The 24,788-nt window shown below is 37.5% G+C and overlaps 1 long non-coding RNA gene and 1 other non-coding gene across 2 annotated transcripts in view; both read left to right on the plus strand.

The window, feature by feature from the left end:
• The window catches only part of LOC134796815 (uncharacterized), a 210,742-nt gene that overhangs the window by 85,108 nt on the left and 100,846 nt on the right, over positions 1-24,788 (plus strand). The gene's annotated exons all lie outside the window — the stretch shown is intronic.
• Positions 14,020-14,091, plus strand: Trnat-cgu (transfer RNA threonine (anticodon CGU)). The gene has a single exon. It is a non-coding gene; the product is annotated as a tRNA-Thr (tRNA).

Consider the following 24,788-nt stretch of genomic DNA (forward strand, 5'->3'; position numbering starts at 1 on the left):
AACGCACGACAAATAATATTATTATAGGTATTACTTTTATATTTGTCGAGACAGAATGAAGTTGGCAAGGGCTAAATTCTTTATTTTGTTTCTTTTCTATTGTATTGAGTGGACCTTGGTAAGTACTAGTACTAGTGTCATTTAAATCTGTGTTCTCGAAAAAAGAAAAGACTGGTCAAGTGCCTATTATTCATATATTCCAGGATTCCAGTTCAATAAAACACATTATCTACCTACCTAGTCTGAAATCCAATCCAGATTTCTCATGAGTAGACTTTTGTGCCTAAACTTGGAATAGAGGTAGGTAGATATGATTGTTGTCCCTTAAGAAAAAACATTTCCTGTTGCCGTCATCTCTTAGTTTGCAACTTTGCATACTCTAAACATTATATGACGGGCTTATATAAGTAGGTATAATTATATTTAATCTAATTAACTTGCATTGAAGCGTCAATGGCTTGTATCTAAATGTAAAATTCACTTAATATTATAATAATGTTTGTTCCCCTAATTGTAAATAATTTTTAAATATGACGATGTACAATTAATACAAATAAAATATATTCTATTCTAGGATATAAATCGACATATATAGCATCTTACAATCCTTTTAAAAGTTGAGGCACTTATTAATTATTCTCTTGCCCTTGCAGGGTGTCTACTATCTTCCGCAGCAGAGCGATGTGACATACGTTAACGAAAAGTATGCGTATAACGCCACGTCATTCATAAAGCGGTACGGGCGGAAGAGTCCGTACTACTACAATATAGAAGCAGGAATCAAGCATACCTGGGGAAATAATATCACGGTAATTTAAAGTTTATTTAGTCCAAGTTATGTGTTATTCTTGCAAACGGCACCGCTTCAGTTCCGTCGTTCCTCAAAGCTTCCTTAAAGTCAACAAACATCATGCTCTAAAATCTCTAAATCAATCTAACAAGTTTACTATTCCACAGATCCATATAGTGTTTTTCGAGAGCGTACAGATTAACCAGTACAAGCGCAATTTCTTCGAGATTCATCTGAAGCTCTGTGACATGATTGAACGTGATCCCTACTTGGGAAAAGCCGTGAACTTAATTTTATCTATACGTGGAATTACATGCCCTATGGCACCGGTAAGAATGCTATATTTAGGTATAATATCTGAGAGACCGAGATTTGCTCGGAAAACATATAATCATCATCACATCGCCCCCGAAAACCCCCATATAGCAAATTTCATCGAAATCGTTAGAGCCGTTTCCGAGATCCCTGAAATATATATATAAATATACAAGAATTGCTCGTTTAAAGATATTAGCATTAGGCGGGGGACTTTGTTTTATAAGGTGTAGTGAAGTGATAATTATAAGGGAGTAACAAACTTAACATTTATTAGAGGTAAACATTTTAAGCGTTAAATTCACAAATTAAACAAACCTAAACAGCAAGGTCGATGTATATGTCAGCATTCAACTAGAGAAAAGGATGTACGCCAAGGCTTTCTTAAGCCGACCACTAACAGGCCGCCGGACGATATTGGCCTGTCAGTTAGAACAAAAATTTGACAGCTCCGAACAACTGACAGGCCGATATCGTCCAGCGGACTGGTAATCAGTGGGCCCCTTAAAACCTAGCAATGTGAGGGTCAAAAATATTATTTTCACTACAGATGTAGTGCATAATTATTTTCCATCGTATATATTTTCACGGAAACGTACGAACGTGTCTTGCTATTTCAGTTAGTCGCGGTACAAAAAGTAAGTAAGTGACTGAACATGACAAACACGAACGTTTCCGAGAAAATACGATGGACACCAATTAATTACCTACTACATCTGTACCACAATGATTATTGATCACCGGATATTTAGCGGAACAGTCTTGTAAGTAATTGAATTATAGAAAAAAGTATTGTTTAAATATAACAGACATATGTTTAGTGGTACGACTTCTAAATCTAGGTGTGTTAAACGCAGATAGGTAATAAAATTGCTGCCGAATCAATTCTAAAGTGTATAATTTTGTATAAATATAAAAAGTCATACATCTTACGACGAACTTCTAGTGTAATGTAAATTGACAGTGACTGCAGTAATGCCATACGAGTAATGTCACCTGTATGCAGGCTAGTGTGTAGCAGATATAACTGTACTAGAGTTAGACCGAGAAAAGTCTGCAGCGATTTTGATAGCCCACGCAGTGCAAGTGTTATTTTAAACGTCAAACTTCTATGAAATTATGGCGTATAAATAACACTTGCACTGCGTGGGCTATAAAAAACGCTGCAGACTTTTCTTGGTCTAACTCTAAGGACTACAGGACTTCATAGTTGACTCAACTGGCATCACGCACGACAGAATCTTATGATCCTGGAGAAATAGAGAGAACTCTTGAAATATTATCATGATGGTTTAACTACGTATGGCGCGATTCGGGAAATGAATTAGAGATTCACTAGATATGAAATAGTAAAGATATGTGACGTTCTACGGCAAAAGGTACCTTATGGCGGCTCCAATATTCAGCCGTACCTTTTGCCGTGGAACGTCACATATCTTTACTATTTCATATCTAGTAAATCTCTAATTAATTTCCCGAATCGCGCCGATAGGTACCTACCTGTTTTGTAAAGTTATTTTATTTGTTAAATGTTCTGTGTTGTTTTTTCAGGGCGTGTACAAACTTCATAACCTGACGCTGCCTAATATGCCTAATATATTAGATATTCAGAAGGGTAAAATGGAAGGCACTATCTTTCAGCTGCCCACGAATGATGTCATCACAAATTTTTACATTACTTTTATCACTAAAGAAAATAAATTAGTATAATATGTAAAAGTTTTTATTAATAGGCGCCATTTTTACTTAAGTACTACTTCAATTACTAGATTGATTTTCAATTCTATTTCTAATGATTGTCATGTCATTGTCTGTTGAATGTCAACTTCGCAAGCTCAGGGTGCTTTTATTTAGATTGTTTTTCCTCTCACTAGGTCGGAAAGCATGTTGCACTTTCCTCGCTATAGTGAGGTGAAAAGTTTTGTGTTACACAGGGTGCAAATGTATTTGGCTTATTATTAACCGGGCAACTAAAATATTAAACAGGAACTTTCATTGGGCATATCTTTATATATAAACGCGAGCGGCTTTGACGGTAGAAACAAATTAAATTATGCTCAAACAAAAGAGCGTAAAAAAATAACACTTTTGAATCGACAACATATATCCGCAAAATTCGTATTGTCGCGTATTTTGCATTTAAAAGTGAAAAAAAATCGACAAACAATACTAAAGGCTCAATTTGTTGGTTGACATTTGACAGCTATGCGTTGCGTTTAGAAACTGCAAACATGCTTACAAGTTAGGTTGGTCGTATTTTTTTTAATAAAAAGCAAGACGAATATTACTGTTTATTTGATGACTTTCCGGTATGTATAATGGTTATTATTTGCATTAAGTTTCGTTTCATATGGATATGTATACCGGTATAATTATTACATAAATTTGTTTTTAAGCCAGAACGTGCGATAGTCTGTTACGGCTTTTAAGACGATAGCAACACTGCCTAGACGTCAACGACGGCTGTTATTCGAAAATACTTTATCCGGTACTCCAGACGTGATAAAAACCTGTTAAATAGTGTATTGTGTGTGTTAACAATAAAAAATAGTCACCGAACATAGTGCAAAGTGCAAACGCCATCGTAACGTAACGAGATTTGAACTTCAAAGCGTTCCATGGGTGTATTGTGTTTAGTATAAACATCGGTCTCTCAGTTGTATTTTAATATTTCAGAATGATTCCAAATATTCTTACATGTCAAGGCACTACTAGCTACCTGGAAATGCAAGTGAAAGCAACCTTGAAGCAGCTGTGATAAACTAATAAGTGAGCGAGATGAAAATGACGTTGTTCAAAGAAACTTTGAGTTAAGTGCCAGCTGACTGTAACACACTCTAATTAAGTACATTGCCAGTGTGAAACAGTGCAAAAAGCTACAGTGTATTGTGGACATATTTAATAACTATGCTTTAGACTATGAATCAAATTTGAGGTGTATCGGTGAATTGGAAAGTCAACTGCATAAAGCTAATAAGTTATCTCCGGAGTCAATGTAAGTTGAATATAAGATTAAATATAATAAGATATATAGATAGTATATATGTCGCAGTCAAAAGTGTGAACTGGTCAAAAGAACTTTTAACCGACAAAAACAGGCAAAACTGCTTTTGACTGAGCATGTTGGTCAAAAGTAGTTATACCTGAAAATCATTGGTTAATAGTAATTGTGTTGTGACTGTTACTATCAGTCAAAAGTACTCGCAGAGATAGGTAGGTTAGGGTTATTTTTTTGCTACGCCCAAAAAACGAAACTGTTCCCAGAGATAGGTAGGTTAGGGTTATTTTTTTTTTGCTACGCCCTAAAAACGAAACTGCTGCCAGAAATAGGTATGATTTTCAGGTAAAACTACTTTTGACCAACATGCTCAGTCAAAGCAGTTTTGCCTGTTTTTGTCGGTTAAAAGTTCTTTGGCCAGTTCACACTTTTGACTGCAACAGGTTGGGCTGGACATATGGCAAGGGAAGGTAAAGATAAGTGGGATAGAGAGGAAGCGGAATGGTATCCTAGAGATGGAAAAAGGAGAGAAGGGAGACCAATAATGAGGTGGTCGGATGACATAAAGAAGCATGCGAGACCTAATTGGATAGGGACGGCAAGGGATAGAGAGCTGTGGAGAGAGCTGGGGGAGGCCTATGCCAAGAAGGCAGACTGAAATAATTATTAAAAAGCAATGACATAAAAATTATTTAATAAAGTTACTAAGGAAAAAATATTGAAACTAATTGATATAAATGAAATGTGAATTTATTTAAATGTAATATGTGCTGAAATTTAATTTTTTGGTCAATAAAGGCTATTCTATTCTATTCTATTCTAATTTGACAGGTGACAACAAAAAAAATATTAATTCCTGCTAAAATTTCAGAGTCATAGTGAAGCATAGTACATAGTACCAAAACAAGGTTGATTTTTAGGGTTCTGTAGCCAAAGGGTAAAAACGGGACCCCTATTACGAGGACTCCAATATGTTATTAGATCAAAACAAATTATTTTCAGAAAATATTTAATTTAGGCTTAGGGATGGCGAGGCTCCATAAACCTTCAGTAAGTAGTGCATAAGTATCCTTGGAAAAATTCGACCTATGCCGCCGTGGGTGGCCCGGTGGCAGAATGGCACAGGCACCTGCTGCAATAGCAGAGGACGCTGCTTTGATTCCAGCCTAGGGCACTGGAGGCCTTGGTCACTTTTTAGGGTTGCGTACCCATAGGGTAAAAACGGGACCCTATTAAATATTAAGACTCTGCTGTCCGTCTGTCTGTCACCAGGCTGTATCTCAAGATCTCATGAACCGTGATAACTAGATTAACTAGACAGTTTCAATTTTCACAAATGATGTATTTCTGTTGCCGCTATAACAACAAATACTAAAAACAAATTAAAGAAATATTTAAGCGGGGCCAATGCAATGCTAGGCTGGATATGACTGATGAAATGAGTAAATTTTTATTAATATGTTTTAATATGACATGTTGGTGGCAAACAAGCATACAAGGCTGTTAATGCCGATGGTAAGTGGGAGTTTAGACTAGACCTCTGCTTCTCCAAGGGACTCACATTGCTGACCGAGTAAATTTTTATTAATATGTTTTAATATGACATGTTGGTGGCAAACAAGCATACAAGGCTGTTAATGCCAATGGTAAGTGGGAGTTTAGACTAGACCTCTGCTTCTCCAAGGGACTCACATTGCTGACCGAGTAAATTTTTATTAATATGTTTTAATATGACATGTTGGTGGCAAACAAGCATACAAGGCTGTTAATGCCGATGGTAAGTGGGAGTTTAGACTAGACCTCTGCTTCTCCAAGGGACTCACATTGCTGACCGAGTAAATTTTTATTAATATGTTTTAACATGGCATGTTGGTGGCAAACAAGCATACAACTCATACAAGGCTGTTAATGCCGATGGTAAGTGGGAGTTTAGACTAGACCTCTGATTCTCCAAGGGACTCACATTGTTGACCGAGTAAATTTTTATTAATATGTTTTAATATGACATGTTGGTGGCAAACAAGAATACAAGGCTGTTAATGCCGATGGTAAGTGGGAGTTTAGATTAGACCTCTGCTTCTCCAAGGGACTCACATTGTTGACCGAGTAAATTTTTATTAATATGTTTTAATATGACATGTTGGTGGCAAACAAGAATACAAGGCTGTTAATGCCGATGGTAAGTGGGGGTTTAGACTAGACCTCTGCTTCTCCAAGGGACTCACATTGCTGACCGGTTACAAATCTATTACACTCATACTAGGGTTCCGTACCTGAAGGGTAACTAAAAAACGGGAACCTATTAGCGATTCCGACTCGCACTTGGCCGGTTTTTCTTAGTAGGTATATGACATTTATTTCAGTTTTACTTCATTGTCCGTCTGTCTGTCTGTCTGTCTGTCTGTCACCAGGCTGTATCTCATGAACCGTGATAGGCCTAAGCAGTTGAAATTTTCACAGATGATGTATTTCTGTTACCGCTATAACAACAAATACTAAAAAGTATGGAACCCTTCGTGCGCGAGCACTTGCCCGGTTTGACATTTCAGGCTCCGTCACACAGGCGCGTTTCGCGTGCGGCGCGTGAGCGGGGCGCGCCGCTTTTTCATATAAAACGCTCAGGCCCGGCTCTGAAATCGCGCCGGTGTGACGGAACCTTTATTTCAGTTTACTCCACTGTCCCTCTGTCACCAGGCTGTATCTCATGAACCGTGATAGCTAGACAGTTGAAATTTTCACACATGATGTATTTCTGTTGCCGCTATAACAACAAATATTAAAAAGTGTTCCGTTCTTGATGGGTGAGTCCGACTCGCACTTATTCAGTTTTTTTTTTGTAAACGAATTTAATATTAACGGATAGGCATTAATATTAAAGAATGAAATAGTAGTGATAATTTCCATACTTATACTTTAGTGCCATGAAGGGTAGGTACAAAAGGGTTCCCTCTTTTGAGATTGGAAAGTGGGCTAGGTTATAAATGCGGCCTTCACAGAACCGATCTGCTACCAGAAAAGCGGATTAGGTTTTTTTAATTACATATTTGTTTTTAGATATAATTATCGGAATAGTAAATTTTTCGAGTTATGATTGTATGTTACGGATTTAAAGTTTTCTGAGATGAGATAGGTTTGTAACCGCCTTGATGAAGGTATGAAGTCTAAAAGTAAATAATTACTTAATTCAAAATGAGTATTACCTATTACTATTATTTATTTTACCCGAGCGAAGCCGGGTTTTCATCTAGTAATAATATAATTTGGCTGTGCATTAATATTTTAGCACCAATAAATTTATATTCGCCTCAAATATAAGCATCATATTATTAAAAAACTGGCAGCAAAATCAAGCTGCCCAAATAATTTATAGGAAACTTGAAGTGATAAGTTGGCGTCTAAAATAATAAGTTGGCAACTAATATTGAAAAGCGATCATAAAATGTGGTTGTCATATAGATGTTCACATCTAAATACCTAATCTTATTGAGCATATCGTTTCAGATAGTATTTTAATACGAAAGCAGTTAAATTTAATGAATATTGGTCACTATTAACATAAAACACCTGAAATTAATTTACCAATGCGCAATGGTCAGTATACTTATAGTCGAAATTCCTAATCATGAAACACCTAATGGCCATTATACCATTAGATCTTTAAATTTTTAATTACTGATTTCAATAGTTACTTTTGCCAGAGTCAAAAGATAGGTGCGACGACGAGCGAAGCGAGGAGGAGCGTGTTAGGTTGACCGTGTAGTGACGAAACAAAATATTTTAAAAGAACTTCATTTTTGAATTAATAGATAGCCCTTTTCCTTTTAAAATGTGCTTCATAAAATGGTCTCCAATATAATAATTCAGTATGCCAAATAAATACTTGGTACCTGCCTAAAAATAATCAGAAGCTGTAGCGGCATTAAAATACAACTCATATTGATATATTTTAAGGCTCCGTTTTTGTTGCCAATGTATTAATTTTAGTACCCATATCTATTTTTTTAAACTACCCAATTTCTATTAATTAGTTGACCGGTTATATACGTGCCAATGTATTTTACTTCTCGTGTGTTGAAACACTCGCTACGCTCGCTTCGTTCGTGGTTCAACTATAGAATCCTTTCGCTTGCTCGTGTTTCAATTCCACACTTACAGGTAAAATACAACTTTGCACCCTTGTATAACAAATAACTATATATTACGCCTATCCCTATACTTATGTAATGTTTTTTTAGTTTTATTGATTTAAAATAAGTAGGGAGATCACATTAATTTCCCAGATTATTCAATTTTTGAAAAAGTGTTAAGTGTTTCTTATCGAAAAACCTATCCAACAATACCTCATTAGTAGAAGCTAAAATCATAACCACATTACATCATACGTGCATAGGACGTAGTCATTTTTCCAATTTAATTTTCCGTCAATTTTTTAAAGGTTACCCCCTAAAGCATGTTTTTAGATTTTCCTTAAAACTTTCTTGGTGTAAATATGTATTTATATTCGTCAAAATATATATGTATGTATATAAGACTCATATCAAGTTGTAACATTTTAGTGCTAAATATGAGCTATGTCGTGAATGGAAGGACAGACAGACAAACAGACGGACATGGCGAAACTATGAGGGTTCCAGTTTATTACGGCACCTTAAAACTCAATGTTTATGTTGATAAAATGTAAACATAGATAGGTTTGTTCAGGGATCCGTAGTTATTGACGAAAAAATATTTAAGTATGTGTAATAGACTTTCAAAAGGTATATTATGCGATAACAGGATTCGTAATATACCTATGTATATTCTCCGATAGCACTATGATAGTTTTGTCTGGATCTACTTTGAAAATTGTTTTGTATGAAACGGTTTACTACTGGTTTCGGAGAAACTCTTACTGTATTCAATTTATTCGTAGTTTGGTAGTGTTCATGAAAAGTACCTACTGGCATTTTAGATTGTGATGCCGGCGTTTTGGTGAAAGCTTGTTTCATGAGACTATTATATTCTATACATTTTACAAGGTACAAAGCTGACTCCCTGAGAATAGCGGTGGCACTCAGATTGGGAGCAAAAGTATGTGAGCCCCACCGCTGTGGCTGCGGGGCATGGGTGGCGGAGAACGGACATCATGGCCTGAGTTGTAGGCGGTGCGCTGGTCGTTTTCCGAGGCACCACTCTATCAATGAGATTGTGCGGCGGGCCATGGTTTCTGCGATCTTGCCCTGTGTTTTGGAGCCGCCGGGCCTCAGCCGCACGGATGGGAAGAGGCCGGACGGCCTGACTTTGGTTCCGTGGCGGAGAGGGAGCTGCCTCTTGTGGGATGCCACTTGTGTAAGCACCTTCGCTGCATCTCATTTGGGGCAGACCGTGCGTCGTGCTGGTGCAGCGGCGGAGACTGCTGCTAAGCAGAAACACGCTAAATACTCCGCACTGGCATCGGCGTACGATTTTGTGCCGGTGGTTGTAGAGACCACGGGGCCGTGGGGTAGGGAAGCCCGCCAATTATTTAGGGAATTGGGCCGGCGTTTGCGGTAGAGAGGTGGTGATCCTCGTTCTGGGTCGTACTTGGTCCAACAGGTCTCCATAGCAGTGCAGCGGGGGAATGCTGCAGGCATTATGGGGACCTTTGAGCCAGGTACGACGCAGGGGGGTTAATTTAGTTAGGTTAAGTGTAGAATTAATATTTTATTAAGGTGTGTTTTTTTTGTAATTAACTTTAATTAATTAATTTATTCATATTTTATTATGTAACTTTAATGTAACTGAATGATATATGTAATAAACGTATAATATTTTATAACAAATATTTTAAGTTAGCAAATGGCTAACCGTTGATCTATAGTTATTTGTACAACAAGAGATCAAAGTTTGATATTTCTTCGAGTGCTTATTTTGAGTCCCGTGTAAGCGAAAGATTCTATAATCTATATATATTCATATATCTATATATATAGATTATATATATTCATATATATAATCTATATATATATATTTATATTCTGATTAGAATCTTGAGCGTAGTAAGGGATTCAAAAGCGCACGAGATGTAAATAACTTTGATCTCGTGTAGTACACAACATTTTTCACCCTAAGCAGTGAGAACATACCTAGAGGGACAGAGATAATAGAACCCAAGTATATCGAACTTGTATTAGACCCCGCATGTTGAAATGACTATAAAGGTCACTTGAATGTCATTTTGTCTCACTCAGTGAGCAAAATCGCATTTTGCTCACTGAGTGAGACACAATCAGTGAGCAAAATGCGATTTTGCTCACTGAGTGAGACAAAATGGCTCAGTGAGCAAAATCGCATTTTGCTCACTGTTTTTAAGAAGCAAAGTACCCTTGTTCGAGCTGCTGAGGTGAAAAAGTTATTAGTTGTGTTCTTGTAGATTCTAAGCACCATGTACCTACATTACGTACGATAATATATATTTTTGCATTTTTCTGCTGTTGAAAATAAAATAATTTATCAATTTAATGCAAATTATGGATGGATGTTGTTGTGATACGGCGCGATTCGGGAAATGAATTAGAGATTCACTAGATATGAAATAGTAACACATCTTTACAATTTCATATCTAGTGAATCTCTAATTCATTTCTCGAATCGCGCCGATAGACGGCTCGATTTGGGAATTGAAATAGTAAAGATATGTGACGTTCCACGGCAAAAGGTACCTTATGGCGGCTGGCGCCGCGATTCGGGAAATGAATTAGAGATTCACTAGATATGAAATAGTAAAGTTATGTGACGTTCCATGGTAAAAGGTACCTTATGGCGGCTGTCGTTTACGTCGCATAGCGCCGCAATAATATTGGAGCGGCGTTAATACGTGGGCCATACTGAAAGTTTCTGGATTCTGATATATGAGCCGACTTATTTTTTCTAAGTGGCCAGTCCAGGAATTTTATGTCCAGTAGTCCAGTAAGTATGCCCTAAGTAATAGCGTAAGCGCCAACCGCCATAAGGTACCTTTACCCGTGGGACGTCACATCTTTTTTTTTTTTTTTTTTTTTTATTTATTGAACAATAAGCTAATTAAAGTACATTATTATTACAAGACCCATCGTGGGCAAAACCTTGCGGAGGTTTGTATGCCGATGGGGAGTTCGAGAAAATAACATGACAATATACATATCTCTATGTATATCTTATACTAATTAAGATTCTTAATATATGTAACTAAAGTCGTTAGATTGTAACAAGTGCGTCTTAATTACTTTTTTTCTATTTTTCCCGTTTACATATTTTACTCTAGTATCTTCTGGCAAATCATTTAATATTTTAGGCAATATATATGTATACAATCTAGTGCCATAAATGTTCTTATATTTGGGTAAACAATATTTGTTTTGGCTCTGTAAACTTCTTAGTTTTGTACATCTTATATATTCTTTTAGTTTAGTAACATGGTGATATTCTTCAGTTAGTATGGCTAGTTTACATCTATTTTGAACTGGGAGTATATTGCAGTATTTGAAAAGTTGTGCGTAGTCGGTTTCGTGTTTCTTTTTTATATGCTTAGGTACAATTGTCTTCAGTAGTCTTATCTGTAGGTTATATATTTTTTCTATATATGTTTTAAAGGTTCTACCATATGTACTTAGAGCGTAACCGATCACAGAGTCAGCCAGGGCTAAGTACAGCATACGCAAGGTTTTGTACGGTAATTTGTACCTTAGGGTTGACATTTTACTTAAAATTGCTCTTAATTTATCGCACACATAATTAATATGAGGTCCCCAGTTGAATCTATGGTCGATTATGAGCCCAAGATACATGTGTTCTGTGACTACTTCGATTTTTACTACTATATCGTATCTAGTTAATTTCTAATTCATTTCCCGAATCGCGCCGAGAGTTATTGTTCGTTTTATTTCAATAATTTCAATCATTAAATAGCCATTAAACTATTCGCTATGAGGATGTGTGCATGCACATAGACAACAATTTCATTATACTTAACGAGACAGAATGAAGTTGACAAGTTGTACCAAATTCTACTTTTTGTTTCTATTATGTCCTTTAGAATCTACCTTGGTAAGTTAGTGTTTACATTAGCTACACAAAATTTTTGTTCCCCAATATTTTTCGTTCCATTCGCGTTTTTCCCTATTCTGCTTTTTAACCAGTCGTTTATTTTTACAGGAGTAGTTAATTTGATAACAGGTCGCAGCTCGCTCTCAGTTGCTTTTTTCCCCAAAGTGTAATGTTTTCACGATAGTCGACAGTCAAGTCAATATATAGGTAGGTTCGGTTCGTTAGGTAGCTTCAGATGCCCGAAGGGCAATCCGCTCAGAAATATTCGGAAATATTCAAAATGATGAAAAACGCCAACGGAACAAAAAAAATTATAAGTAAAAATAACATTTTTTACGTAGTTTTGCCCCCCCTCCCCTAAATTAAAAAATACTTAGAATGCGTCTGCTTTATTATAACTTTACCAAATTTCAAATCAATAGCGTAAGTAGTTCTTAGTTCTCGAGATAAAATAATTAGGTATCGTCATAAAATGTTTGGAAATTGATTCTCCAAAAACGAATAAAAGTTAGTTATTTTTTGCCTTACGAAGAACTAGATATTTCCTGTTTCCGTCAGCTCTTTGTTTGGAAAATAATTGCAAGGCTACTATGATGTAGCTGGATATAGAATATATATACGCATGCAGGGATCGGCGTATACTTTTAGATACTTTTAGAAGTAAGATATTTAGTAACTATCCTGTGATTCTACAGGGTGTGTACTACCTTCCGCAGCAGACCGAAGTGACATACGTTAACGAGAAGTATGCGTACAACGGCAAAGCATTCATAAAGCGGTATGGGAGGAAGAGCCCGTACTACTTCAACCTCGAACAAGGAATTTATCATACCTGGGGAAATAATATCACGGTAATGTTGAGTTACACACAGTATGCGTAAAGCAGCATGGGGCATGCGTGAAGTACCAAAGCCTCCTCTTCCTCGCGTTATCCCGGCATTTTGCCACCGTTCATGGGAGCCTGGGGCCGCATGACAACTAATCCCATGATTTGACATAGGCACTAGTTTTTACGAAAGCGACTGTCATCTGACCTTCCAACCCAGAGGGGAAACTAGGCCTTATTGGGATTAGTCCGGTTTCCTCACGATGTTTTCCTTCACCGAAAAGCGACTGGAAAATATCAAATGATATTTCGTACATAAGTTCCGAAAAACTCATTGGTACGAGCCGGGGTTTGAACCCGCGACCTCCGGATTGAAAGTCGCACGCTCTTACCACTAGGCCACCAGCGCTTTTTGTTGTGAAGTACCAAAGCATAGAGAAAAAAATACCTACATAGAGTGCTCACTCCATGCATCAGTTTTGGTACCAAAAAGACTATTATTTTCATAGTCGACATCTAGCATCGAGTAGCGGAATTATCAGTACTGCTACTTGAAAATAGATATTGCACCGACTGAAAAGTCGAATGCCCCACAATTTTCAGCTAATATTATATCCGGAATAACCGGAACTCTATTATAAACTCCTTCTGCTTTAATATTAGTTGTAAATTGTTGATCAATACAATTTTCGTCAGTCGCGACTCACGAGACATCTGGTATCAAGTAGCGGTACTGATAATTCCGCTACTCGATGCTAGATGTCGACTACGAAAATAATAGTCTTTTTGGTTCCAAAACTGATGTATGGAGTGAGCACTCTATTCTCTATGACCAAAGAGATGTGCTGTGGCACGACCATTAGTTCCTACTAGGGAACAACCCCCTAGTTGGATAGATGGCACCACCATCTCTCTCGCTATACCGTAATTCAGTAAAGGATTTGTAAAGAAGGGGCAAGCACTCACTGCTTGCCCTTAGACTTGGTCAAAGGGACCTAGCCTTTCAAAGAAGGCATACACCAGAGAATTTGGAACGGGTACCGCCGTGGCCGGGTGGTCTAGTGATCAGGACGTTAGACGCGTAAGCTGAAGACGTGGGTTCGATTCCCGCCTCGGCCACCAGTGGACTTGGTCACTTTTTATTTAGTGTATGATTATCTTATCTATTTTAGTTTATGACCTTTAGTTGGGATAATTCTGAAAAATCTTTTCTGTTTGGCGACGGCGTGGCTTGGCTTCTCATCCTGCTTCCTGCTTTGGTGTAGGGTGTGTTAGGTTTTCTTACTTTGCAACTACTGAACAAGCCGCGGCAAGCCAGTTCTCTTTGCTGATAGTTTAATTGACAGTCAACAAAATTCTTTATATTATTGCTCCCTGAAACCTTTTCTCAAAGCTCATACCGATGCAACCTGATCTCTATCAAGATTTTTTGACGATCTGTCTGGCTTACAATTAGTTGATAGTGACACTAGTGAAGCCGATGGTCCCGGGTTAAAATCCTGGTAAGGATATTTATTTGTGTGATGAGCACGAATAGGTATTGAGTCAGGTGTTTTATAGATATTTATATACCTATTACATATATTATATCGTTGTCTAAGTACCCATAATTCACTCCTTATACTAAGCCCCACAGTAAGCTCACTGTGGGGCTTAGTCAATTTGTGTAATAACGTCCTATAATATTTATTTATTATTCCTATTTATTAAGATTGCTAACAGATTTACTGTAACACAGCTTCATCTGGTGTTTTTCGAGGGCCTTCAGCTCAACGAGTACAAACGCAGTTTCTTTGAGATTCATCTAAAGCTTTGCGACCTGCTTGAACGCGAACCCTACTTCGGAAAAATAATGAACAGTGTTCTGGCTAAACGGGGAATTTCCTGCCCAATGAAACCGGTAAGAATTTTGTATTTATTAGGTATGTTCAGTATCCTTGTCTTCGCTTTCTACTTTGCCTTGTCTGAGCCATAGAGAAAAAAATACCTACATAGAGTGCTCACTCCATGCATCAGTTTTGGTACCAAATAGACTATTATTTTCATAGTCGACAACGACATCTAGCATGAGCATCTACTTGACAATAGATGGTGCACCGACCGAAAAGTCTAATGCTCGACAATTTTCAGCTAATATTATAACCGGATTAACCGGAACTCTATTATAAACTCCTTTTGCTTTAATATTAGTTGTAAATTGTTGATAAATACAATTTTCGTGAGTCGCGACTCACGAGACATCTAGTATCAAGTAGCGGTACTGATAATTCCGCTACTCGATGCTATTAGTGCGTCAAGCAAATCTTGACAGTAGCAATGTAAAGCAAACTAAAGTAGGGCAACACAAAAAGAGTAGTATTGCGCTAAGAAAAGCAGCAATGTACAATGTACATCGAACCCAAACTTTTTTTTTCGCCGAGCGCACCCTGTTACATACGTCAATTCAAATTGTCACTCGCGGATTCTCTATTGAAAATGTTTGAAATTGTTATTAAATGGTATGAACGGACCATAGAGTTATATATTTGACAGAGGGAATGTCACTTAAGACAAACTGTGACACTGCAATGGCGGACGGTTTGAAAGTGTGCGTGTAGACGAATGATACCATGTAACACAAATTCTCCCCTAATGGTGAAACAATTATTTTCAATACCGTCCTTGTTTTCAAATATTAAAATAGGGCAGTTTTACGTTACATAATAAAAAAAGTGTGTATCTAACTGATTTTATAGGTCTTGAAAATGCGCATTGTTGCACAATTACTTTGTGCAAATATTATTTTCAATACCTAATGATATTTAACTTGTAACATATCTGGTTCTAAACAAAAAATAAATATAAGGTAAATGTACTAGTGCTCGACATGTTAATGCCCAATAGATGACACCTTGCTGTCACCTCTATTGACAATGACTTAAGTTTCAAGATGACATGTACTGGACTGGGACCGTGTCGAGCACCATGTGTATGTTTACCTTACATAACAAATAAACGTTAACTATCAAACATTATTCATGTAAACGTCTTTAATCTCCTTATTATCGGGAAATTACCATACCGACCTAGTTTGAAATGCAAAATCAATAATTTAGCTATTTACCTAAATATCCTAAATGATCTCTTATATACGTAATGATTTAATAAGAAGGGCATCAATTACCCTACTTTCGGGAAATTACCCTATTCAACTTACTGGTCACACTCTTGTTTCGCATTTATAAACAATGAAATATGAAGATTTTATGTACTATACCGTGATAATTGATAAAATTAGCTATGAAAAGTTATTCCGTCACTTTTTTTCTTTCGATCGGTACAATTCTTGCAGGATTTAACTACGCATGCCGGCATATTTTACATTTTTCTTGGACAAATTTACTTCACTGATGTTTCGATCCGTCTGACGGCAAATTGGTGGATGAGGGCATTGAGATAACTGTCAATGTGTGTGTGTTACGCGTAAATACTAGGAAATTGGTGGATGATGGAATCACAATTTTTGTCTTAGCAAAACTACGTCCGTAGTATTCTAGGTCCATGGAACGGACAATTTAAAAGCAGTGAGTAATGTTGATAAAAATGATTTACTAATTTGAAGATCTCAAAATAAAATTAGAAGTGGACTATGCCGTTAAAGAAGAATGTAATGAATAAAATCATTGCTTCAGCAGGTAGATGTCCTACTGGATTTTAATATTTTATTAGATTTCTCAGTTGGCACTGTAGGCATTGTAGGCACCTTAGCTTTAATTAAGCACAATCTTATTTAATATATTGGTATATAACTAGGAAAAAAAACATAATTAAATAACTAACCTACAAAACTTAAAAACTAAATCTAAAAATAAATAAAACTAAACTTAAAATAAATAATTACAAAATATCCCCCTGCGGAATGGTGCCGTAGATACTGGCAGCATTTCCTCGCTGTATCGCAATACTTATTCTTTGTGCGAGGAAGCTGCCAGATCTACGGTCACCAGTGGCGTCAGCTATCCTTTTTGAAAGATCCTTAAAAAAGGTAGACGCGTTCGGACCCCACGGGCTAAGGGTCTCGACACCAAAAGGTACGAAATCGTATTCGGGGCCGAGACCCCTATATTTAGACTTTTTTAATTTTTCGGCCGCCTCTGCTGCCGCGCCGGCTTTTGCAGTAGTACCGTGGAGATGAGACGGGGCTAGGGTGTCCACACAGGTGGCGTCCCACACCAGCACCCGACCCATTTTCCACGGAATTAGTGACATTCCGTCCGGTCTCTTACCATCGTCTCTTACAATACCAGGAGGCTCGAGAAGAGCCGGTACGTTGACGCTGGTAAGAGACCGGCGGAGAATATCGTTAAGCGCGGCGTGTCTAGAGAAGCGGCCGGCGCTGCTTTGGCAGGAGAGCCCGTGGTGTCCGAAGGCGTCGACGTCAGTGCCGCAGGGGCACCTATGTGGAGCACAGACCCGGACGCCGAGTCACAGGCAGGTCGCAACGCGCAGAGTGTGCGGCTCCAGGAAAGTGCCGGTATGCACCGACGGGAAGGCGTGCAGCCAGGCGCCGGACTCCCTGGAACCGGTATATATATATATTGTTATTTAATGGTGACACAGCAGAAATATCTCTTGAAATAGAATCGATTCAGAATGTAAACAAAGATGATGGCTGTCATTCGCGATCCACATTCCACAGATAAAACACAGGTGAGACGCGATTTTCGAATTATTCGAACACAGTGTTGCTAACCCGAGATTTTTCAAATTTGCCGCCGTTTGCTACTGACAAGATTTGCTTGACCCAGTTTAGATGTCGACTACGAAAATAATAGTCTGTTTGGTTCCAAAAGTGATGTATGGAGTGAGCACTCTATTCTCTATGTCTGAGCTTGGCTTCAGAAGTATTGCAGCACTCAAGATCTTTCTTGATTTCTGTGTCACAGATCCTGCAGTCGCTAAGGAAGGGGATGAGGTACTGACTGAAATAGCGTCGTTTTATATTTTTCTCACTTTCGCCAGGGGTGCGAAACTCCTCCCTTCGGGCAAACTCGGCTCCGTTCGGCTCAGCATTGCTCCGAGCAATTATTAGGGTTGACACAACTTGAGGTCCCTTTGGCGTGCACGACCACAGATAAGATAATGGTTTGAATTTTGACTACCCTAAATACTAAATAGCAAAGGGACAGCATGATTCGACCCTGAACCGCTGTCAAACTTCGGTTTTGTTGGAAGTTTCCTTTCTGTACTGCAGTACTATAATATTATTTTCACCACACCAGCTCGGAAAGGCTTACTTTGCACTTCAAAAACTGATAGCAAAGTTGCATTTTATTCACATGTGAGGCAAAGTAATCAAATGCAAATTTTGAGTTGTTTTCTTATGTTTGCTAGTAGCAATGACTTTTGAATGATGATTTTGGATGATAAATCCTTAGTAACATTCATTTGGATTTGATTTGGTTTGACTTTGTTTGATATTTTACATTTAATATTTGCTTCGGGTTGGTGTGGTGAAAAATTTTGTGTTTCGCTCGGGGGCAATATTTGTTTAACCCTCGTGCTTTGAAACCCTCGCAACGCTCAAGATTCCATTTTTCGAACCACTCGCTACGCTCGTGGTTCAATTTTGGAATCTTTCGCTTGCTCGGGTATCAATATTAGCACGAGCGGTTAAACAACAACTTTGCCCCCTTGTAAAACAAATAACTATTATTCTGTGCTCTCGCATTATCAACCAACAGCGCGAGGTCATTGGCATTGGCATTTCTACAGATAGTCCTTTATGAGGATAAGTTATACACGTAGTGCTTCTAGCCTAGCGGCGTACTTTTGCTTTGTCACTCGTGACTCTAGTTATTCTCAAGGGCAGATAGCCGATTTAAGTTGTGATTTGCTGATTAGATGCGTACATTTATTCTTCCTTGTTTTGAATTTATCGATCTTCCAAGAACAAAGTTGTTGAATGTAATTAGGTAAATTCTACTCGTAAGTACCTACCACCTGATCCGGATTTGTATTTATTTTTTGGACTGAAATGGAAGTATTATATTTTAAAGGTCTTCATAGTTGATATGATCCCATAGTTGTCACGTGAGGATCTTATGTAGTAAAATAATTATTAGTGACGGAAGTAGTGTCACCCAATGTATGGGACGTGCAAATTTTGGTATCGGATGAATTCATTTGGCACAGATGTAGTATACGTAAAGCTAAGCCAATCCAGCCCGGTAGCCATCCGCCACCCCCTGGTGGGTAGGCAGGGGGGCATACAAAGTTACACATATCATATCGGCTTCTATTTACCTACCACCTAGAGTTTGGTATCATTTCCAGATAAATCGGGCATGAGGAATTCATGTTTGAGACATTTAATCTACAGTTTAATAGAAAAAAATAAATATATTGACGCTCAAATCAAAATCGGTTTGCTATTTTTTTTATTCAACTATTACTATTATCAGCCGAAACTACAAATGCTAGAAAGTTGAAATTTACACACCAGGTTACATTTATAATGTGTACAAGAGATAAGAAGCGATTTTGAAAAATTCAACCCCTAAGGGGGTAAAAGGGGATGAAAGTTTGTATGGGGTTCATGTTTTATTTTAAGCTAGGAATTTCAAACTTCGTTATAAGATATATTATTGAAATAAAAGAAAACTAGTTACAGCGTTTTTGAAAATTCGTCCCCTAAGGTGGCGAAATAGGGGTTGAAAATTTGTATGGAGATCAAAATTTTGTACGAGTGTGGGGCTTGAAACTTTGTATATGCATATATTATTACAATACAAGAAAAGTAATTTCAACGTTTTTAAAAATTCATCCTCTAACGGGATTAAAAAGGGGTTGAAAGCTTGAATCCATTACAAATTACTTTGACTGCCCCCCCTGCCTACCTGCCAGGGGGTGGCGGATGTCTACCGGGCTCAATTAGCTTAGCTTTACGTATATTACATCTGTGCTAAGTGAATTCATCCCATACCAAAATTTGCACCTTATGACACTACTTCCCGTACTATATAGCATCATCTATACTATAGATTCTATAGTGATTTAAGTATTTTTTTTTAAGAACTCGTCATTTGCTGTCGAAAATCGATATTTTGATCTGCGTAAGTAAAGCTGCGATGAACACCCGAAAATACGCTTCTTTTTAGGGTTCCGTACCAAAAAGGTACAAAAGGAACCCTTATGGTGCGACTCTGTTGGTCCGTCCGTCCGTCTGTCTGTCACATTGCTAAATATCTCGAGAACTACTTAATTTATTTAATGTTTTTGTGTTGCTTTCAGGGTATGTACATACTTCATAACCTGACGCTGCCTTCCATTCCCAATATGTTAGCCACTCAAAAGGGTAAAATAGAAGCTACGTTCCAGCAGCTACCAACCAATGACGTCATCTCAACTGTTTACGTTACTTTTGTCATCAAAGAAAAATATATAGTATAGGTTTTACGAGTTGAAATTGGTTGTGATTATGTTTCGTCGCTATACTTACTCAACCTCATATCTGCAACAATCATTTGATGGAAATGTCGCTTTTCTTTCATTCGGAATACGGGTGTTTTTGTCATCAAATGAGTGTTGCAGATACGAGGTTGAGTAAGTATAGCGGCGGTTTGTAACAAATGAATAAAGTTAAAAGCAACAAGCAACAAGTATTCGTTTTCATCATCAACCCGGTAATAACCTAATATGTATATTCAGAAATTGGATCCATCAAAAATCGATAGGATTTTTACTACGCCGCACGAACGTAAGGTTTTCTTTTCTTTATCGTTTGTATCAGTGAGTAAACTATATTTACCGGAAAGTATATTTAATTTAACTAGCTGTGCCCGCGGCTCCGCCCGCGTGGAATTCGGTCTGTGTCAGTAAGCGGCTAATTTCTAATCCTAATTTCTCTTCCTCTCCCCTGGAGGCGGAACTTGAAGTAAAGTTGACAGATGGATATGCTAGAGGACTGTAGTCCAGATAAAATATTTTACAATCACTAAATAAAACTGCACTCCAAAATCAATAGTTTTTTACGCGCTTATTCAAATTTTACACGTGATTTAAACGACAGAGTAGTAGATGTATATCGGACGATACAGTAAGGTATACGCGCGCGAGCGAAAGCGAAGCGGCCTGCCTGGCTAAAGCGCAGTCATTAGTTGCGCGAATCCAGGATTTCATACAGAGAAGGGATGGGACAGTTTTCTATCAGCCTAGCTTCGCATAGGGCTCGATATTTAAGGGTGTCAGCGAGGTTGTTTTCATACAGAAAAGATGCAAGAAAGCAGAGCTTGGAATTGACCAAGTGAATGTGAAGTGTGAGCAAGGCAGAAGGCCCAGCTGCGAAAGAGGAAAGATTGGATTTGGATCCACGCCCAAGTGTAATTAAGGCAGAAGATCAACTTTGCCATAAGGCAGAAGACCTCGCATAAGACCTTACGCCGAACTGCAAAAGAGTGGATTGAAATCGAATCTATGCATGTAATCACGACTCTTCTACTGCTCGCTCTTTGGCTTCACTCGAAAGCGCTACTTGATAGGATGCTTTTAGTTTTCGGCTTTCACGGGGCCCCTTATAACACTTTGACAGTTAGGTCTCAGGATCGCGGCTAAGGAGCAACTCGGTTTGGCCGACAAATCTGGCGTGCAAGAGAGCAAAATTCGCTATAAAATCGGTAACCTATGTCGAAAAACTCGGCAGGCCGCAAGCCCGAAAGCAAGATTTTTTTCCATGACTTTAAGGGCCTCCGCGTAAGGTCAAATCGAAAGCCTACGTTGGAGATGTTCTTACGTACCCTCACTTTCTTACTTGATCCTTACGACCCTTCGTTATTAGATGGATACTTGTACACGTATATAAGTTTCATGTAGGTACCTACTCCACGAAGACTGCAATGCTGATGCAGCCTGCGCGTTTTTTTGCCTACGGTTTTGGTGCCCCCTAGACGTGGTGCCCTAAGCAAGTGCTTATTTTGCTTAAAAGGGTTAATCCGGCACTGCAAATGACAGAGGTCAATGTTTTTTTTTTCAAAGTACCCACCGTCGTGGCCATTATTAAGTGCTTAAAGGAGGCGATACCTACGTATGAATATGGATTTGATATGGGTGCGATGTAATTACGATTAGGTATAATTCATGATGGAAATTTATTTAATTTTAAATAATTATGCAAGTATACGCGTGTTGATATGTATGTTTATTTTACCACTACGTAACTATGTAAACTCATTTTTAGTTTTCTTGATTACTTAATGTTTACCCAGTTCCCCAAAAGATGGCACTGTGCAATGAGGGGCAATTAATTTACTGTCGTTTAATTTTGTTGTATTATTAATTTATTAAATCAACATGATTATTCAATTATTTTTGTTGATATCCGTACCCCCTCTTCTAAACTTAGAGTTAATTTGGCAAAATCTTTCCTCAGTGGCTTATTAATGTCACAACGTATTAAATTCAGCGCCATCTGTTGTACTCATAGGGTACTCAATAGTGGTAGCACATATTTGATAAAAGTTTGCCCCTCCTTCCTAAGTAGCGCCATAAGATTCAGGGGCAAACTTAAGTCAATCGAGTGTTGTGGCTACCCCCCCTTTTAGGGGTTGAATTTTTATAACCTATAACCTGGCTGGGATTTTCTCGACAGATTAGTAAAGTTTTCATCAAAATCCATTCAGCCGTTTTCACGTGATGCGCGTTCAAATAAACAGACAAACAGATAAACAGATAATCAGACAAAAATTCTAAAAACTTTTGGAACATGTTCTGTTATCGATTCTAAGTATCCCCAGCCACCTTTTTATCAAATATCTTGCATGTACAGACTTTTGACCGTCTTCAGCTTTATTATATGTAGTATAGTATAGAAGATTATGGTAAGTCAAACCTTTATATTTTTTTACTTCCTATCATTTTAAATAAAATTGGTTTGATAACCGACCGTCATGTCTGAATTAAATATACTGTATATATTATTAAAGATATGTATTATAAATATCATTTGGAATGAATTGCCCTATTTTGCTCACAGTGAGTCTCATACACTGACGTGTCTTTTTATTGAAAAACACTTTTGAGAAATAAGTCACGGCAAATATGTAACAATCATGAATCATATACGATTATTTACATTATTTTCCTTTTTTATAGTTACTGATTTTTAAACAAGTGTTTTTCAATTAAAAGACACGTCAAGATCGCGTAGTCTTTTTCTAATGCTAAAAAAATGAACTATAACAGGCCGCGTAGCCAACATGCCAATCGCTTACGCTCCGTCATAGTACTCGTCAACTATGCCGGCAGACGTCATAAATTTGGGATCCTTTTAATTTACCGAAACTTTTTTGACCAAATTTCGTTTCCCAACCAAATTTTACCAACTGCAGGTTTGTCAACTCAATCTTTCCCATATAAACATTTGACAAACTTAAAATCCGACAAATGATCATTTCCCAAACTGTTACTTTGCAACTTTTATAAGACCAACTGTTTTTTTTCCAAAAAATTTTATTTAGACTATAAATGTTCGCTCAAATTTATTTTAGTCAAATAAATCACTGGACAAAATTATTTTGTTCAAAAATATCTTAACGTAAAAAATGTTTGTTTAAATAAATGTATTGCAAAACCACTACTTGACAAATTAAGTATGTCTATCCAAAACATTACGTTATTAAAAATGTGTTACGGCTAGGTTAGGTAAAGTGGGTGCTTATTAGTACACTGCAGCACCTATATTTTTACCTAGGTAGGTCCGTTAGTTACCTTGTGTTCCTTAGAGCGGTTGCCGGGTTTTACTTGCTTTAAAAAGAGGGATTGTTATCTGCCACAAATGTTTTTTTATCAATTAAGTCATACTTTTGAATATGTTGCGTTAGTCTAAACCGCACGAAAGCTACCAGGAGGGGGACGGGGGGGCGAAGCCCCCCACCGGAGGGGCTAGGGGGGCGAAGCCCCCCGCATTAAAAAAAAACCACTACAGTATTACCTATATTTTTACTTAGATAGGTTCGTTAGTTACCTTGTGTTCCTCAGAGCAGAAAATAGAAGCCCTGCGAAGCGGGGCTTCGTCGACCGGCTGCCGGGTCTCACTTGCTTTAAAAAAGGGATCGTTATAAATGCTACAATTGTTTCTTATCAATTAAGTCATACTTTTGAATATGTTGCGTTAGTCTAAACCACACGAAAGCTACCAAGAAGGAGCTGGAGGGGCGAAGCCCCCGCATTGAAAAAAACACTACAGTATTAAATACCTATGAGTACGAGTTTTGTTTTGGTTTTTGTATTCTTTGGTAAGATCTCATTTGGAGTAATTTAAATTTGTTCAAATAAAAATTGCTATTTTTTTAAAATAACTGTCACATTTGTCATGTTTTGTTATGGTTTTTGTATTCTTTGGCAACTAATAATTTCGAGTAATTAAAATTTGGTAAAATAAATGTTGCCAAAGTAAGGAAAAGTCAAAATTCTTTTTTGCATATCGTTCTCTTGGAAAATATTTATATGCGACTTGTTTAGTTGGGAAATGATTAGTTGGCTTTTATATTTTTGGGATAGATTGTTTGGGATATGAAAATCTGGCAAAAAAAATTCGGTAATCCATTAGTAACCCCATAAATTTATGTTCTCTGAAATCTCTCCTGGCGAAAATCCTAGAATTGAATATTTTCCAAGTGATGCACTATGTGATAGCAATGAAACTATTTTGTCAAAGTTGGCTTTTTTGTTTAAGAATAAGTATTTAAATTAAGCAATTCCATTTGGTCACTCATGACCACTGTAACTAGTTAATAGTAACCCACTATAGTTAGCAAATTGCTAATTATAATTAATTAATG

Source organism: Cydia splendana, chromosome 14 (genome assembly GCF_910591565.1).
Source record: "Cydia splendana chromosome 14, ilCydSple1.2, whole genome shotgun sequence".
Taxonomy (NCBI): Eukaryota; Metazoa; Arthropoda; class Insecta; order Lepidoptera; family Tortricidae; genus Cydia; species Cydia splendana.